Raw genomic sequence first — 18479 nt, forward strand, 5'->3', positions numbered from 1 at the left:
TGCTATAACATGGATGGACCTTGAGAACATGCTAAATGAAATAAACCAGTCACAAAAAGATGATTCCACATTGGGGTGCCTGAGTGGCTCAGTTGGTTAAGCATCTCACTTCGGCTTAGGTCATGATCTCACAGTTTGTGACTTTCAGCCCTGTATCAGATCAGCTCTCAGCTGTCAGCACAGAGGCTACTTCGGATCCTCTGTCCCCCTCTCTCTCTGCCCCTCCCCCGCTCTCACTCTCTCTCTCAAAAATAAACTTAAAAAAAAAAAAAGTGATTCCACTTATATGAGGTACCTACAGCAATCAAATCAGAGACAGAAAGTAGAGCCATAGTTACCAAGGACTCATGGGAGGAGGGAATGTGAAGTTATTGCTTAATGGGATACAGAGTTTCAACTATGCAAGAAGAAAAGAATTCTAGAGATGGATGGTGGTGATGACGGCACAGTGATATGAATTAGTACTTAGTACCACTGAATCATACACTTAAAAATGGGTTTTTTATTTTTTATTTGAGAGAGAGAAGACATGTGCAAGCAGGGGAGAAGGGCAGAGAGAGTGAGAATCTCAAGCAGGCTCCACAGTAAGCAAGGAGCCTGATGTAGGGCACAATCCCACAACCTTGGGACCATAACCTAAGCCAAAATCAAGAGTCGGTGCTCAACTGACTGAACCACACAGACGCCCCTGAAAATGGTTTTGATGGTAAATTTACTGTTATACACATTGTACCACAATTGAAAAAAAAAAAAAAAAAAAAGGATGACATCACTTGCTCTCAGGTCACTTGCTCCAGGGAAGCCAGCTGCCAATTTGTGAGGAGATTCCAGCAGCCCTAGAAAAAGGTGTATGTTGCAAGGACCTGAGGCCTCCCACCAACAGCTAGCACCAACCCACCAACCATAGCAGTGAGACACATTGGACACTGATCCTCCAGCCCCCACTCAAGCCTTCAGAGAACTGCAGCCTCAACCAACATCTTGACTGTGTCTTAATGAAACTCAGAGTCAAAGCCATCCAGCTAAGCCACTTCTGAATTTCTATCCCACAGAAACCATACAGATAAAAAATATTTGTTTTAACCTGCTAAATTTTGGGATACTTTGTTATGCACTAATAGAGAAACCACTGGATAAAAGGTTATTGGAAAATAGGATATTTGTATGGTCTCAAAGTATTATCCCACATTTTACTTACCAATTGCAGAAGGGAAAAGTATACTACTATAATGCAGAGATCTGTTTTGTTTTGTTTTGTTTTGTTTTCTACAACAGTGGGTAGAAGCAAGGGATGTTACTGAAAACCCTACAATGCAGCACTCCACAACAAAGAACGATCCAGCCCAACATATCATAGCACCAAGATTAAGAAACACTGCCTAGGGACACCTGGGTGGCTGTCAGTTAAGTGTTCAACTTCAGCTCTGGTCATAATCTCATGGTTTGTGACTTTGAGCCCCGCGTCAGGCTCTGTCCTGACAGCTCAGAGCCTAAAGCCTGCTTCAGATTCTGTGTTTCCCTCTCTCTCTACCCCTTCCTCACTCTCATTCTGTCTCTGTCTCTCTCAAAAATAAACACTAGAAAGAAAGAAAGAAAGAAAGAAAGAAAGAAAGAAAGAAAGAAAGAAAGAAAGAAAGAAAGAAAGAAGCCCTGCCAAAAGAAATAAAAGCAACATTCACTTAAAATCTGTATGGGAGGGGTGCACTCTCTCGAAAGTAAAAAAAAAAAAAAAAAAAAAAAAAATTAAAAAACTTGTATAGGAATGTTTATAGTAACTCTGTTCATAATTGCCAAAAATGTCAGACAACCCAATATCCCTCAACAGGTAAACTGATAAACTGGTGCATTCATACCCTGGAATACTACTCAGCAACAAAAAGAAACAAACTACTGATATGTGCAACAATTTGGATGAATCTGGAAGGCATCAATCATACTGATTGAAACCAAGTCTCAAAAAGTTACATATGTATTATTCCATTTATGTGACAGTCGCCCAAAGACAAAATAATAGGGATAGATAACAAATCTGTGGCTGTGAAGAGTGGAGGGTGGATAGGACTACAAAATGAAGTACAAGGGAGGTTTCTGGCATGATGGAACTATTCTGTATCCTGCCTGCGGTGTTGCAAAAACCTATACATATGTTAAAGTTCATACAACTGTACACATACACACACACAAGCCAATTTTACTGTATATTTTTTTAAGATTTTTATTAAGTTTATTTATTTTGAAAGACAGAGAGAGCATGCAAGCATACCTGTGTATAAATGAACAGTGGAGGGGCAGAGAGAGAATCCCAAGTAGGCTCCGCACTGTCAGCACAGAGCCCTATGTGGGTCTCGATCTCACCAACCCTGAGATCATGACCTGAGCTGAAATCAAGAGTCAGACACTTAACTAACTGAACCACCCAGATACCCCTATATGATGTTGTTGTTTTTTTAAGTAACATTTCAAACATTAAAAAAAAAAAAAGGGTACATAACCAATGTACTATGTTGAGAAGTGTCTCCCCCAAAATTTGTCTACCTGAAACCTCAGAATGTGACCTTACTTGGTCTTATAGGGTCTTTGTAGATGTAATCAAGTTAAGATGAGGAGAACCTTATTTCAATGACTTGTGACCTTATAAGAAGAAAATTTGGGCATAGAGACATGCACAGAATAAAGATAAGGTAATGACACACAGAATACCATATGAAGACAAAGGCAGAGATTGGAAAGAAGCATATACAAAGCCAAAGAATGCAAGGATCACCAACATCCATCAGAAGCTATGAGAGGCACAGCATAGATTCTCCCTTCTGATAAATTCCAACCCTGCTGACCCCTTATTTTGGTCTTTTAGACTCCAATACTGTGATAGAATAAGGTTCCATTGTTTTAAAAACTAACCAGTGTGTATAACTTGTTAGAGCAATTCTAGGAAACTGCTACATCCTATGACTCTATTTAAATGACATTCTAGGAAAGGAAAAACTGTTGGGACAGAAAACATCAGTGCTTCCTAGAGGGATGCATGGGTGGCTCAGTGGGTTAAGCACCTGACTCTTGATCTCAGCTCAGGTCTTGACCTCAGGGTCCTGAGTTTAAGCCCCATGTTGGGCTCTGCGCTGGGAATGAAGTCTACTTAAAAAAAAAAAAAAAATCGGGGCGCCTGGGTGACTCAATCAGTTGGGCGTCCGATTCTTGATTTTGGCTCAGGTCATGATCCCAGAGTTATGGGATTGTGCCCCACATCAGGCTCCAAGCTGGGCTTGAAGCCTGCTTAAGACTCTCTCTTCCCCCACCCTGCCCCTCTTCCCAGCTCCTGCTCTCTCTCTCTCAAACAAACAAACACAAAGGGCTACAAGACTGCAAATGTCTGCCAAAATTCAAAGACCTGTACACTACTAGAAAAGGATTAATTTTACTATGGGCAAGTTACATCTCAATAAACTTAACTCAAAAAAAATAAAATAAAAAAGTATTCTCACCGTGAATGACAAAAAAATGCTAATCTAGTTTCCACAATATAAAGGGGAAAAAAAATGACTCTAGCTCTCCTATGTATCTTAGGGAGATCTCTCGAGGACCCATTCTTCCTTTCCAGTACCTCCCTTCTACCTCCATATCTCGCTGCTAAATTAACTTATCTTTTCTAATGTCCCTTTTATTTTATAATCTATCCTTCGTTAACCCCCTCTTCCTTCTCCTAACACTCAATTTTTAAAACAACTTCAACTTTGCCTCTATCTACAGCTTTAAAATTCATAAGATATAGAGACGAGATGGATACCTCTGCTTTAACTTCCTATCAAAAATAACTGACTTTTTACATGCTTTTGAAAAAGCTTTCACAATCAAGTACAGTGATGTGGATACCTTCACCTGGTAAAACACTGTGACTTGAACCACTGAAGATACCAGTTTGAATCTAAGATACAGTACAATATTAAAATTATCTATTACCTCTTAGTCTGTCAGTTACAAAAAAAAAAACTTAAAATAGGGTCAGCTTTTATATCATTTGAGTAATGTTTACTATCACACTAGAAAAATGTTACAGAAGGTCTAATGTAGAAAAGAGGTGTTAAAACATTGCCAGAGGTGAAAACTAACCTTAACATCTTCCTGAAAGGCAGTAGAAATAAAAATATGGAGAAAGGCACACTTTACAAGATCATTTCAGTAATATCTTGTCCCATAGGCAACAAACAGCAAACTAGCCTTATTTTAAAACACGTATCCTAATTATAGAAAAATAATTAAATAGTCAGGATATTATGAAATTTGCTTGTTTTCAGAAATAACATATCCAACATAATCAGCTATTTTTATAGGTCACATCTATTTTGACCCAGAAAACCTTCCAATAATTTATATGGACCTATAATTCTGAAAAGAAGCCACCAAAAAGACATTTCAGAAAACATATTAAGAAGCCAGTAAGGAGAAAAACTGCTTGTTGAAGCACAAGTACAAAGAGCTAAAGTACACAGTGGTATTCAGAGAACTAAAACCTAATGAAGTCTAACTCTCAAACAGCCTTACTGAAGTACACAAGTATAGGCGTGCCTGGGTGGTTCAGGTGGTTAAGCGACCGACTTCAACTCAGGTCATGATCTCAGAGTTCATGGGTTGGAGCCCCGCCTCGGGCTCTGTGCTGACACAATCTGCTTCAGATTCTGTCTCTCTCTCTCTCTGTCTCTCTCTCTCTTTTCCTCCTCCTCCTCCTCCTTCTCTCTCTCTCAAAAATAAACATCAAAAAAAATTTTTTCATAAAATAAAATACAGAAGTATACACTGCAACTGTAAACACTGAGTAGTCTACTTTGGACAAGGCCACTTGACCATGTTCTCAAATCACCACTCAAGTGAAAGAGCTATGTATCAAAGCATGGGTTTTAAAAATTCTGTATTCATTTGCCATCCACTACTGTGAAGAATGGAGCCTCAATTCAGTTGAAAGTGGAACATGGAGGTGGTAACAGTTCTTGTGCATGCAACCAGTAGCCACACCACCCAGCTGGATTGAAAACTAGATCCTGCTCTCAGCAGTCACTGTAGCAGGGACTAACTAGAAGGAAAAATGTTTAGATCCCATTCTCCACTAATGATAGCAAAGGAACTGAACTTGGTGTATGAGTTCCTGAAGGAATTGTTAGAGGGGGGTAAGAGTTCTTTGGGTTGGGCTAAAAGGTATATACTCATTTCCATAACATTCTCAATAAGTGGGAATGAACTCAAACCCACGCATGATGGGGAAAAGTTGCCTTCTTATTTACTGGAAAAAGTTACATTAGCAGAGAGAGATGTAAACCATTCCCTCTCCCCCTCAAAAGTGACACCTTGGCTCTGAACATCATGTGAATGATCTCAGATAAATGAAAGCTCCCTTCCCATTTTCCAACCAAGTGTATGGGTGTGGATCTAAAGCATATGCATCAAAAGATGATTATTTTATTCAAAGAGAAAACACAAAGGTATAAATTTCCTTAAAAAAAAATTTTTTTTTAACGTTTATTAATTTTTTGATAGAGAGGGTGTGAGTGGGGGAGGGGCAGAGAGAGAGGGAGACACAGAATCTAAAGCAAGTTCCAGGCTCTGAACTGACAGCACAGAGCCCAACGCGGGGCTTGAACTCACGGACCATGAGATCATGACCTGAGCTGAAGTCGGACACTTAACTGACTGAGCCACCCACCCAGGCACCCCCAAAGGTATAACTTCCAAGGTTCAATAGTATGACAACAGAATCTAAGGAAACTGGCACCAGAATCAAACTTTTAGCATTTATTTGCTGGTTTGAACTCTGTACCCACTACTTTAGAAGGTGGTTTTCCTTCTGTTCTCTCAAACAGCTAACAAATATTTTAATATTAACTACTATCACAAGTTATTTCCTGTTTTTGACTATCTGCTGCTAGAGTTTCATGATTTGATATGCCACAATAAATATAACTCCCATTGTGGTACAATAAATACTGCTCTCTTTTGCAAACAATGCTTGTGTAAAATTATACAACCTAATTACATATAAAGTTGAACTTCCTGGCTCCCAGGAAACTCTGGTTTCTGACCATCTCTTAACACCCATGAATTGCCCTCAAAATACAAGATCATGATAGCCACCATCCCTCATCCTTCCAACAAACCTTTCTCAGATCATTTCTAAACATGATCTAAGAACTATCAAGGAAACTAGAGGCAATATTAATGAGTTACTGAGTAATATGTATGTATACACTATAAACAAATTTATACACATTTTTATTTAAAGGAGCCAAAAAGCATTGTTACTCAAATTATATCAAAAACCCAGAAAAAAATCACATAGAATCATTTACATCCAAGGGCCCTAAGTAATTGTGGGGGGAGGGGAGAAGAGAAAACTATCATTTACCCATTAGTAAATAAATAGGATTATAAAAGCAGAGCCAATTCTATACTCCAATTTGGGTCTGTAGGTTTTCACCTTAGTATTCTATCCAAAGACTACCGCCTCTATTTTGACTCCAAAAAGACGCTAAATAAAACTATTATTTCAAAGAAGTCAAAATATCAAACACATCTTATTTGTTCTTGTAAGTAAGCAAATGGAAATCCAAGAAAGTTAAATGGATTGCCCAGTCAGGCAAAGATTTCTTACATGTGACAATAAAAGTACCACCCATAAAAGAAAAAATTGAAAAATTAAGCCTTATCATGGGAATGCAAGCTGGTGTAGCCACTCTGGAAAACAGTAAGGTTCCTCAAAAAACTAAAAATAGAGCTACCCTATGACCCAGCAATTGCACTACTAGGCATTTATCCACGGGATACAGGTGTGCTGTTTTTTTTAACTCTTTTTTTTTTTTTCAACGTTTATTTATTTTTGGGACAGAGAGAGACAGAGCATGAACGGGGGAGGGGCAGAGAGAGAGGGAGACACAGAATCAGAAACAGGCTCCAGGCTCTGAGCCATCAGCCCAGAGCCCGACGCGGGGCTCGAACTCACGGAGCGCGAGATCGTGACCTGGCTGAAGTCGGACGCTTAACCGACTGCGCCACCCAGGCGCCCCGGGGTGTGCTGTTTTGAAGGGACACATGCACCCCCATGTTTATAGCAGCACTATCAACAATAGCCAAAGGATGGAAAGATCCTAAATGTCCATCGATGGATGAATGGATAAAGAAGATGTGGTATATCTATACAATGGAGTATTACTTGGCAATCAAAAAGAATGAAATCTTGCCATTTGCAACTACGTGGATGGAGTTGGAGGGTACTATGCTAAGTGAAATTAGTCAGAGAAAGACAAAAATCAGATGACTTCACTCATATGAGGACTTTAAGAGACAAAACAGATGAACATAAGCGAAGGGAAACAAAAATAATATAAAAACAGGGAGGGGGACAAAACAGAGGAGACTCATAAATATGGAAAACAAACTGAGGGTTGCTGGAGGGGTTGTGGGAAGGGGGATGGGCTAAGTGGGTAAGGGGCACTGGGGAATCTACTCCTGAAATCATTGTGGCACTAGATGCTTACTAATTTGGATGTAAATTTAAAAAAATAAATCAATAAATTAAAAAAAAATTAAGCCTCATCAAAATTAGGAACTTCTACTTTTCAAAAGACACTATTAATGACAAGATAAGCAAAAGCTGGGAGAACATATTTGTAAAATACATATCTGATAGAGGATATATCCAGAATTTACATAAAACTCTTAAAACTCAATAACAACAATCCAATAAAAATGGACTGTCCAAAGTCAGAACAAAAGATGTGGCCCAAACCAGAGATCTCTAGCTTTGTTCAGTGTTCATGATTTAAAACCATGGTTCCAGGGCACCTGGGTGGCTCAGTCAGTTAAGTGACCAACTCTTGATTTCTTTTTTTTTTTTTTTTAATTTTTTTTTTCAACGTTTATTTATTTTTGGGACAGAGAGAGACAGAGCATGAACGGGGGAGGGGCAGAGAGAGAGAGGGAGACACAGAATCGGAAACAGGCTCCAGGCTCTGAGCCATCAGCCCAGAGCCCGACGCGGGGCTCGAACTCACGGACCGCGAGATCATGACCTGGCTGAAGTCGGACGCTTAACCGACTGCGCCACCCAGGCGCCCCCCAACTCTTGATTTCAACTACTGATTTTGGCTTAGGTCATGTTCTCACAGTTCATGAGATCAAGCCCGTGTTGTCAGCATGAAGCCTGCTTGGGGTTCTCTCTCTCCCTGTTTCTGTCCCTCTCTCTCTCTCTCTCTCAGAATAAGCATTTAAAAAATAAATAAAAATGAAACCATGGTTCCTTAAAAGTGCCAAAAAGATAACAGAAAAAGAAAATATACTTATGTCATTGCTACACTTGAACTTACTCAGGTTTGTCCTTTTCAAAATTAAGATGTATATCAAGTCTAGGATCACTCCTAACCTCCTCTTGTCTAAAACAAAAACAAAAAACCCTAATAAATAGCAGTCTCAAAGTAAGTAATCCCAAATCATTACATAACAAAAAGTTAAGAAGTGAGAGGTGCCTGGCTGGCTCAGTTGTTGGAGCATGTGACTCTTGATCTGGGTCAGGGTTGTGGGTTCAAGCTCTGCATTGGGTGCAGAGATTACTTAAAATATTAAAAAAAAAAAAAAAAAAAGAATCACTGAGGGGCACCTGACTGGCTCAGTAAGTAGAGCAAGCAACTCTCAATCTTGGGGTTGTGAGTTCAAGCTCCACGTTGGGTATGGAGATTACTTTTTAAATTTTTTTTTCAACGTTTATTTTTGGGACAGAGAGAGACAGATCATGAACGGGGGAGGGGCAGAGAGAGAGGGAGACACAGAATCGGAAACAGGCTCCAGGCTCTGAGCCATCAGCCCAGAGCCTGACGCGGGGCTCGAACTCACAGACCGCGAGATCGTGACCTGGCTGAAGTCGGACGCTTAACCGACTGCGCCACCCAGGCGCCCCTGGAGATTACTTTTTAAAAGGTGAATGAGATTGAAATGATTAAAACAGGAATTACAAAAAGTAAAACCCTTCTTTGGATACCTCAAGCTTACTTGTATTTCTTAGGCAAACAGTAACAGCAAGCCTCTTAGACAAGAATCAAATTTCTTTTAATAAGAAATTTTCCTTCTCTAAAATGAAAATTTTTTTAACGTCTATATTTTGAGAGTGAAAGAGAACCCACACATCTGCAATGATGTAAGTGGGGGAAGGGCAGAGGGAGAGAGAGAATTCCAAGCAGTGCCTGCTACACAAGGGGCTCAAGCTCACAAATCGTGAGATCATGACCTGAGATGAAACAGAGTCATGACGCTTAACCAACTGAGCCACCCAGGCGCCCCTCTAAAATGAAATTTAAGTAACACAGGGACTTCTTTGCCTAAAAGCATAATCTTTCATAAATGTTTACCCCACCAAGTAAGTTGTTAAAAGAGAATACAGAACTCCAAAACTATAATGAAGGCTTTGCCCCAATCAACCTCTACCTTTCCAGAAAGCCCTACTTTTAACCTTTTATCATCAAACATTTACTAAGGGCCTATACATTGGAGAGAATGGTTCTTGTTGCTTTGCCAACAACAGGAAAGGAGAAGAGCAGTAGACTCAGAAACAGAAAATATATGGACAGAAGCCTATAAAATAATTAAGACACCAAATCCAAACAATCCAATTAAAAAATGGGCAAAGGACTTGAGCAGACACTTCTCAAAAAATATACTAGCAGCTAGTAAGTACATGAAAAGACAATATCATTAATCATTAGAGAAATGAAAATCAAAACTACAAAGAGATACCTATTCACTCATTAGGATGATTATTTAAAAACAAAACAGAAAATAACAAATGTTGGTTTAAGTGTGGAAAACAGGAATTCTTGTGCACTGCCAGTGGCAATTTAAAATGGTATAGCTGCTATGGAAAACAGTATGGTGGTTCCTCCAAAAATTAAACACAGAATTAGCACACGATCCCGGAATTCCATTTCTAGGGATATACCTAAAAATACTGACTCAGAACAGCACCCACATTCATAACATCGTTATTCACAATAGCCAAAAGGTGAAAATAAGCTAAATGTCCATCAACAGATGAATGGATAAAATGTGGTACACACATAAAATGGAATATTAGCCTTAAAAAGGAATGAAATTCTGACACATGCTAACACATGAACCTGAAGACATGCAAAGTGAAACAAGCCAAACATAAAGGACAAATAATGTATGATTCCACTTACATGAGGTTCCTAAAATAGTCAAATTCTATACAGAGACAAAAAGTAGCATAGTGGTTACCAGGGGTTGAGGGAAAGGGAATGGTTGAGTTATTTTTTAATATGCACTGAGTTTCAGTGAGATGATGAAAAACCTCTTGAGGATGCACAATGGTAATAGCTATACAACAAAGTGAATGTACTTAAGGTCACTAAACACTTAAAAATGGTTGGGGCGCCTGGGTGGCTCAGTTGGTTAAGCGCCCAACTTTGGCTCAGGTCATGATCTCACGGTCTGTGGGTTCGAGCCCCGTGTTGGGCTCTGTGCTGACAGCCTGGAGCCTGCTTTGGATTCTGTGTCTCCCTCTCTCTGCCCCTCCCCCACTTGTGCTCTCTCTCAAATAAATGTTAAAAAAATTTTTTTGTCAATGCTTAAAATGGTCAATTTTATGTCATGTATATTTTACCACAGTAAGAAACAAACAAAAAATAATCAGGACGGATAAGTTCATCATTTTCATTGTTACTCCAGATGAAAATATCAATTTATATGGTAAAATAAACTTACAGGGCTGACTGAACATAAGCACTCCATTGTTTCATTCCCTCCTGAAACACCAGCAAAACAAAATAAAGAAATACAGTAAAAAACCCTCAAGGACAAAGACAAAGGGCAAGGAGATAACAGCAGATAAAAGCAACACTCTAGACAAAAGCCGTAGTAACTAAGTTCTGCACATTTCAATATATATATTGAATACAGTTTTTAATTAAGACCTGTAGTAAATATCTTTCCTCAAAAAAAAAAATTTAAGAACAGAAAAAGATAATCTGGGATTTCCTTTTGACTACTGACTTTCCACAGAAACAAATGCAGCTAATCCCTCTCTCGTGTTCCTTGCCTTCCCACTTCCAAAGCTATCTATAATTAAATGAATCACCTGGAAATCCGTTTCAATATTCAGAATAAATGAATTCCAAAAACTAGGTTAGACCATGCTTACAAAAAAAATCTCTTCTCCATAAATGAGATTTAGCTCGAATCTATTCACCCTACTGCTGCATCTCTCTGACGGCAGCAACTTTTTGTACTTTTCAGAGGTTCGGTTCAGTACTTTTATTCATCAATGAGGGAAATATTGCTGCATCTCAAGTATTCTTAATACTCAGGCTACATCTAACATACTATTCAGCTTACTTACCAAAAAGCCTACTTAGAATAACTACATTTGGCATTTTAGCCAAGGAATAACTTCCCTGCAACATGTCACAAAAATTTTCATGAGAAACTATAAACAAGCCAAAAGACCTAGTGAAAATAAAATCCTAAAAATCACTTTCTAAAGTTATACAGGATACACATTCCACCTTTCTACAACATTTATCAGTTTCTTTAAACATTCTAGATCATGAATTAATTATCATGTCAAGTTTCTGCAGCAAAATTCTGTATCTTTGCCACGAGCACGCTATTTGTCAGTGTTTCCAAACTTTGGTAAATACAAAAATTCCACGTATAAAGTCTAATGAAACTTAATAGAGGTTAAGAGATCACCAAAAATCCAAAACTAGAAATGTGGTAAGCAGCTAAACTACTTTGTTTCCTCTTTTATCTATTCTACTTGTGCAAGCCAGGAAATCATAAGACTATGTATGTGATCCATCAATAAGAAGGGTGCTGGGGCTGAGAGAGTGATAAAGCAAGATCCATAACATGAAAAAGGAGGGATAATAGTATTATCTTCACGTATCCCAGTTTTTACAAAAGAATGAATAGGGGAAAAGCTTTCACAATTGGCCCTCTTTATCTACTGCAGGGTCCCACTGTCACAGGGTGACCCATATATATGCTTTTGTGTCTTATACAATCTTTTGTCCCTTCCTTTTCATTCCCACTATCACCTACCTCCCTAGCCTCGTCACCTTGCCTCCAGACACTACCAACCCTAGTAAATTCTGTAGACCTCAATATTACCTAATAAATTGCCATAAAATACCATTTTATCCTGTCAGTCAATAGGACTTAAGGTTATCCCAAAACAAGAAATCTGGTCTTTTAACTTTTCCAAGCTTTCTTGTATTACCAGGCCCACATACAGCCTCTTCAAACTAATCTAAACTCCAACTAATCTACTCACTGTACTACTACCATCTGAAGTCCATTCCGGTCTCCATACCTTTGCCCATTCTGAATTCCACTCTTAAATAACTTTCCTCCTCCTCTCTGCCTTAATAATTATTCTGCATACTTCTCATTCAGCCCTAGACTGCTCTGAGGTATTGCATGAACTGTCTTATTTTTTTTTATTATTATTTTTTTAACGTTTATTTATTTTTGAGACAGAGAGAGACAGAGCATGAACGGGGGAGGGTCAGAGAGAGAGGAAGACACAGAATCTGAAACAGGCTCCAGGCTCTGAGCTGTCAGCACAGAGCCCGACGCGGGGCTCGAACTCATGGACCGCTGGATCATGACCTGAGCCGAAGTCGGCTGTTTAACCGACTGAGCCACCCAGGCACCCCATGCATGAACTGTTTTAAAACTTTATGTGGGTAAGGACTTTCTTCCCAGAAGGCAGGGAACATGGGTTATGATGCAAAAAGTCAAGCGCCAGAACAGAGGTTGCAAAGTGGCAACCCATAAGACAAATCCTACCCACAGTGGTGATTTGCTTGGCCCACAGGGTTTATATTATGATTTCAAAAGTTGCCAATGTTAAAAAAGTAAATAAATAAAAGGTTTCTCACAAAACCTAGATTCCCTGCTTCTGTTTAGAAAAAAAAGATATTCAGGCCACACTTGGTCCTGTACTCCCCACTAGGTCAATAGTGAGCCGATACTGAATTACACTTTTTTTAAATGTTTATTTATTTATTTTGAGAGGGAGGGAGAGAGAGAGAGGGCACGCACATGAGCAGAGGAGAGTCAAAGAGACAGGAAGAGAGAGAATCCTAAGCAGGCTTCAGGCTCTGTCAGCACAGAGCCTGGAGTCTGCTTCAGATTCTGTGTCTCCCTGTCTGCCTGCCCCTCCCCTGCTCACACTTTCTCTCTCTCTCAAAAATAAACAAACATTAAAAAAAAAAAAAAGTTGGACGCTTGACCAACTGAGCCACCCGAGCACCCCACGAATTAATGTATTTTTTATTGGTTAAAATGGTCAATTTTACCTTTAACTTTTTCAAAGGATAAACCAAAGGAGCACCTGGGTGGCTCAGCTGAGCGTCCGACTTCAGCTCAGGTCATGATCTCCCTGTCCGTGAATTCGAGCCCCGTGTCAGGATCTGGGCTGACATCTCAGAGCCTGGAGCCCACTTCGGACTCTGTCTCCCTTTCTTTCTGCCCCTCCCCTACTTGCTCTCTGTCTCTCTCTCAAAAATAAGTAAATGTTAAACACATTTTTTTTTTTTTTTCAACGTTTTTTATTTATTTTTGGGACAGAGAGAGACAGAGCATGAATGGGGTAGGGGCAGAGAGAGAGGGAGACACAGAATCGGAAACAGGCTCCAGGCTCCGAGCCATCAGCCCAGAGCCCGACGCGGGGCTCGAACTCACGGACCGCGAGATCGTGACCTGGCTGAAGTCGGACGCTTAACCGACTGCGCCACCCAGGCGCCCCTAAACACATTTTTTAATAAAATAAATAAAAAATTAAAAGGTAAGCCAAAGCTACTTAACAGCTACCTCATTAGAGGAACATGAATTCCCTAGTTCACTTAATCCCGACCTGATCATTACTATTTAAAATGTTCATTTAGCCCTTATAGGCATTTAAATTTACAATGCTCACCCTAGATAAGCTTACTTTATGAATTAATGAATTGAGACAATAATTTTAAGACAAGGTTGGTAGGAATGATAATAACAATAGCAACTAATACTTGAACCAACTATTGTTCAAGCAAAAATACATTATCTTATTTAATCCACACAACCATATATAGTAATATGCTACTACTATTCCCAGTTTACAGATGAGGAACTTGCCCAAAGTCATCCTCCAATGCATGGTAGAGCCAAAATTCAAAACCAAACTCCAGTACACCATTGTTAACCCCTACAATATGATTCCTTTCGAGTAGCATCCTCTCCTCTGTGACTAACTGGATTCCCTGGAACAACTAATCAAGGCTAAATTATAGATCTTACTCTTTCTCTGAATGAATGACTAAGAAGCAAACCAAAGTCCACCTAAACATGCCATCCAGATGGCATTTGGATATTTTCCATATCTTAAAAGAAAAATGTCTCTGTCACTGACAGAAAAAACGTCAGATCCAATAAAATATACATTTTCGCAGAAAGCAAGTATGTTATCAAACATTTCTGGAGTGTGGCAAGCTCAAATATGCATATGAATTCTTAGATTAAAACCATGAAGTGATGATACAGTATAAAACTTCCTGGGACAGAAGGGAAAATTAGGGTAAGCAGTTTCCAGATGTGAAAAAATACTCGAACTTTCTTGAGGGCAGGGACTGCTTTTTTTTTCAGCATGAGTCTCTACAATACACAGCACAGAGCAGCACTTAGCACATATTCAATTATATTAAAGGAAGCAAAAGGCTAAAGTTAGTACTTTAAACTGCAATGCAGTGTGATCTTCATTATAGTATTTATCACCTTGCTTTTTATAATAATTACTGGTAAGGAGCACCTGGGTGGCTCAGTCTGTTAAGTGTCTGACTTTGGCTCAGGTCATGATCTCACAATCCTGGGATCCACGTCAGGCTCAGTGCTGGGCTGGGTGTAGAGTCGGCTTGAGATTCTCTCTCTCTTTCCCTTTCTCTCCGCCCCTCCCCTCCATAAATAAATAAACATAAAAAAAAAAAAAAAAAAAAAGACTGGGTGAGGCCCCTGGGTGGCTCAGTCTGTTAAGCTTCAGGTCACGATCCTTCAGGTCAGAATCTCGTGGTAGATGGGTCCCTGCTGACAACCCAGAGCCAGGAGCCTGCTTTGGATTCTGTGTCTCCCTCTCTCTGCCCCTCCCCTGTTTGCTCTCTCTTTCTCTCCCTCTCAAAAAGAAATAAAAGTTAAAAAATAAAAAGAATAGGGGGACCTGGGTGGCTCAGTCAGCTAAGCGTCTGACTTCGGCTCAGGTCATGATCTCACGGTTTGTGGGTTTGAGTGCCATGCTGGGCTCTGTGCTGACAGCTCAGAGCCTGGAGTCTGCTTTGGATTCTGTGTCTCCCTCTCTCTCTGCTCCTCCCCAAACTGTGCTAAGATAAAATAAAAATTTAAAAATTTTTCAATAAAAATAAAAAATTTTTAAAGAAGACTTCCATTTCTTTAAAAAAAAAAAAAAAAAGATATTTCTAAGGCCTATCTTATATTGTGATATCAAGAAAGCCCTAAAAAATTAGTGAGTCAGCCCATGAAACACAAAATATAATCAAAGAGTGAGCTAGAAGAAAACTGAGAGATCATCATGTTCGATACCTTTAATAGACAAGTGAGGTAGTGGAGGCCCAGGGATTTAAGTGAATTGCCCAAGACTACAGAACTAAGTAACAAGTAATACCAAGGATAGAACCCAGGTCTCCTGAATGTTACCCTAGTTTTCTTTCCACAAAGAACTACTCTGTGAGCTCAGGATGCAGTGGATACTTTTGGAAATATTTTAAAGATACTTGGTATGGAGAATGATCTTTCCCAACACATAACTTTTTGTGAGGTATTACATCACCATTAAAGAAATGAAAGCTGCCTTGTTCCTTTGCTGCAGATAACACCATCTCTTCCCCCCCCCTTTTTTTTTGCTCTATGTATTTTTCATTTTCATGTATTTCCTTTCATTATTTTTGAGAATTCTTACCATGTCTTGTTTATCTACTTTCCCTCTTAGCCACTTCCTTTCCTACTATCTTTCACAAAGCTCCCCCATCTCCTTCCTTTCTCTCCATAATTATAAAAAAGAACAGAGTAAGCACACATTTTTTTTTTAATTTTTTTTTCAACATTTATTTATTTTTGGGACAGAGAGAGACAGAGCATGAATGGGGGAGGGGCAGAGAGAGAGGGAGACACAGAATCGGAAACAGGCTCCAGGCTCTGAGCCATCAGCCCAGAGCCCGACACGGGGCTCGAACTCACAGACCGCGAGATCGTGACCTGGCTGAAGTCGGACGCTTAACCGACTGCGCCACCCAGGCGCCCCTAAGCACACATTTTTTAATAGCAATGGCCATGGACACCATAACAAGCAAATCATAGTCTTGGTCTCTAAGCATTTACAGGACAATCAACAAAAATATAAATTAACACAAAGGGTCACACAGAGAAATGAATAAACATTGATGTTTATGGTGAAGAAAGGAATCTAAGTATGGATAGGACATTTATATGAAGAGAAGTGGTAATGATAACAAAGAGCCGCAAGGTTAGAGTGAGGCAAGTGAAAGGGACAACTCTTTGTCCTATTCAGCTTTCTCACCTACCAATTCATTAGTTCTACTTCATTCACTCCTTATTCTCTTCCTGTTTGACTGTTATCATGCTCTACTTTTCTTTCTTATCCAGTAGTCTTCCTTTTCTCTCTCCTGATCCTTTAAAGTGAACTTGTCCTGTTCTCATGTTTTCCTTCTCAGTATTACTGCCAATTACTGTCCTTGTAGACTCAGGTAATGTCTTAAAGTTGTAAATTCATTTTTTTCTATTTTCAATACATCTATTTTCAATTTTTTCAATTTTCAATATATCTATTTTACAGATATATAAACTGAGTCCAGGCAAGATTAAATAACTTGTCAAAAGTCAGTTTGTCAGTGGCAGAATCAAATCAGAACCCCAGACCTTTTCTTTCCAAGTCCTCTAATCTTTTTCCGCTTCATCATGTTGCCTTCTTTTTACTTACACTTTTTAACTGTACACCTGCACATATCTGGACAAGAATATGCAGAATAAATGTTTATAAAACAGTGCTAAGTGGGAAAAGTATATGTTCAAGAAAACTAGAAAAACAGAGAAGTCAAGGACGCTTGGTTTGGCTCATTTGGTTAAATGTCCAGCTCTTGATTTCTGCTCAGGTCATAATCTGACATCATGGTCATGAGATCAAGCCCCACAGTACACTCAGTGCAGAGCGTGGAGCAGGCCTGGGATTCTCTCTCTCTACCCTTCCCCCGCAAATTCATTCTGTCTCAAATAAATAAACTTAAAAAAGAAAAAAAAAGTCAGAGCACCTAAAGTAAGGGCAAACTGTGGCTCACAGGCTAATGCTTATAGAGGAGACTCAGTTTCAGATCCAAGTGGAAACTGCCTATTTCTTCAACATCCTCTTTCTCCTACCTCCCTCCCCACAGCAGTTATATGACCAGAGCTCACCCTCTGCACCATTCCTGCCCCCCAATCTCTTTCACAGGCCTGCCACCATACCTGAAGTTCTCACAGCTGGAGTCACTTCTTTGGGTTAAGGCGTTGTCTCCAGAAGGCCACTGTTAAATGCATGTTACCTGAGAGGGGAAGGAGGGTCCATTAACACGTTATTCCTATGGTTAAACATATCAGATTAGCAATGACCTTGGGAACCTGACAACACAATGTCTTTTTAAGTTTCATGGAAAAGGGGTACCTGGCTGGCTCATTTGGTAGAGCATGTGACTCTTAATCTTGGGGTCATGAGTTCATGCCCTATGTTGGGCACAGAGATTACTTGAAAAAAATAATAAAAGTTTCATGGGATAGATCATTGGGGGAGGGGGGATAGATAGTTTTTGATAGGGCAGGCAGGATAAAGTGAGTCAAGGGGAAAAGGACCCAAACATAGTATGGGGATGAAGTCCACCTGGCTATGATGTCTACATGACAAAATGAGGATGACAATATAAGCATATACTCTAACTGTTGGGGTCACTGTAAGGATGATCCCTGCAACTTGGGAGGCTCCTAGGGATAGGAAAAGAAAAAGCACTTCAAGGATCAGAGTATAGTCAGTTCTGAATGCAAAAGAGCTGAAGTGGCAGCACTTTTCCAAATACAGAGCACTGCTAAACAGAAGGAAGAACAGCTCCTAGTTAATGACTACTAGTTGTGAGGCTAGTTTCCAACCCAGTATTTTTAGCTGAGGGCCAATCTACTAACCAGATAATGCTGTAATTCAATTCTGCAAACCCCCCACCTGCTAATTTATATTGACTCAAAACTAGCTTCATGTACAGCTACAAAAACCAACATGCCTTTACTAAGCGCTTATTATGAGCCTAGAATTTGGCGAAATGCTGTAAGTATGAAAGAAAGAAAGAAAGAAAGAAAGAAAGAAAGAAAGAAAGAAAGAAAGAAAGAAAGAAAGAAAGAAA

The 18479-nt window shown here is 39.5% G+C and overlaps 1 protein-coding gene across 3 annotated transcripts in view; it reads right to left on the reverse strand.

The window, feature by feature from the left end:
- The window catches only part of ITCH (itchy E3 ubiquitin protein ligase), a 145245-nt gene that overhangs the window by 123494 nt on the left and 3272 nt on the right, over positions 1–18479 (reverse strand). For 2 of the 3 annotated variants that reach the window (XM_040447278.1, XM_040447279.1), the window contains exon 2: positions 17560–17636. The exons of the other annotated variant lie outside the window; for it this stretch is intronic. The gene's annotated coding sequence lies outside the window, so the exon portion shown is untranslated. The remainder of the gene's footprint in view (positions 1–17559; positions 17637–18479) is intronic. 3 annotated transcript variants of the gene reach the window in all.

Source organism: Herpailurus yagouaroundi, unplaced genomic scaffold (genome assembly GCF_014898765.1).
Source record: "Herpailurus yagouaroundi ecotype Mexico unplaced genomic scaffold, PumYag 196, whole genome shotgun sequence".
NCBI classification, from domain to species: Eukaryota; Metazoa; Chordata; class Mammalia; order Carnivora; family Felidae; genus Herpailurus; species Herpailurus yagouaroundi.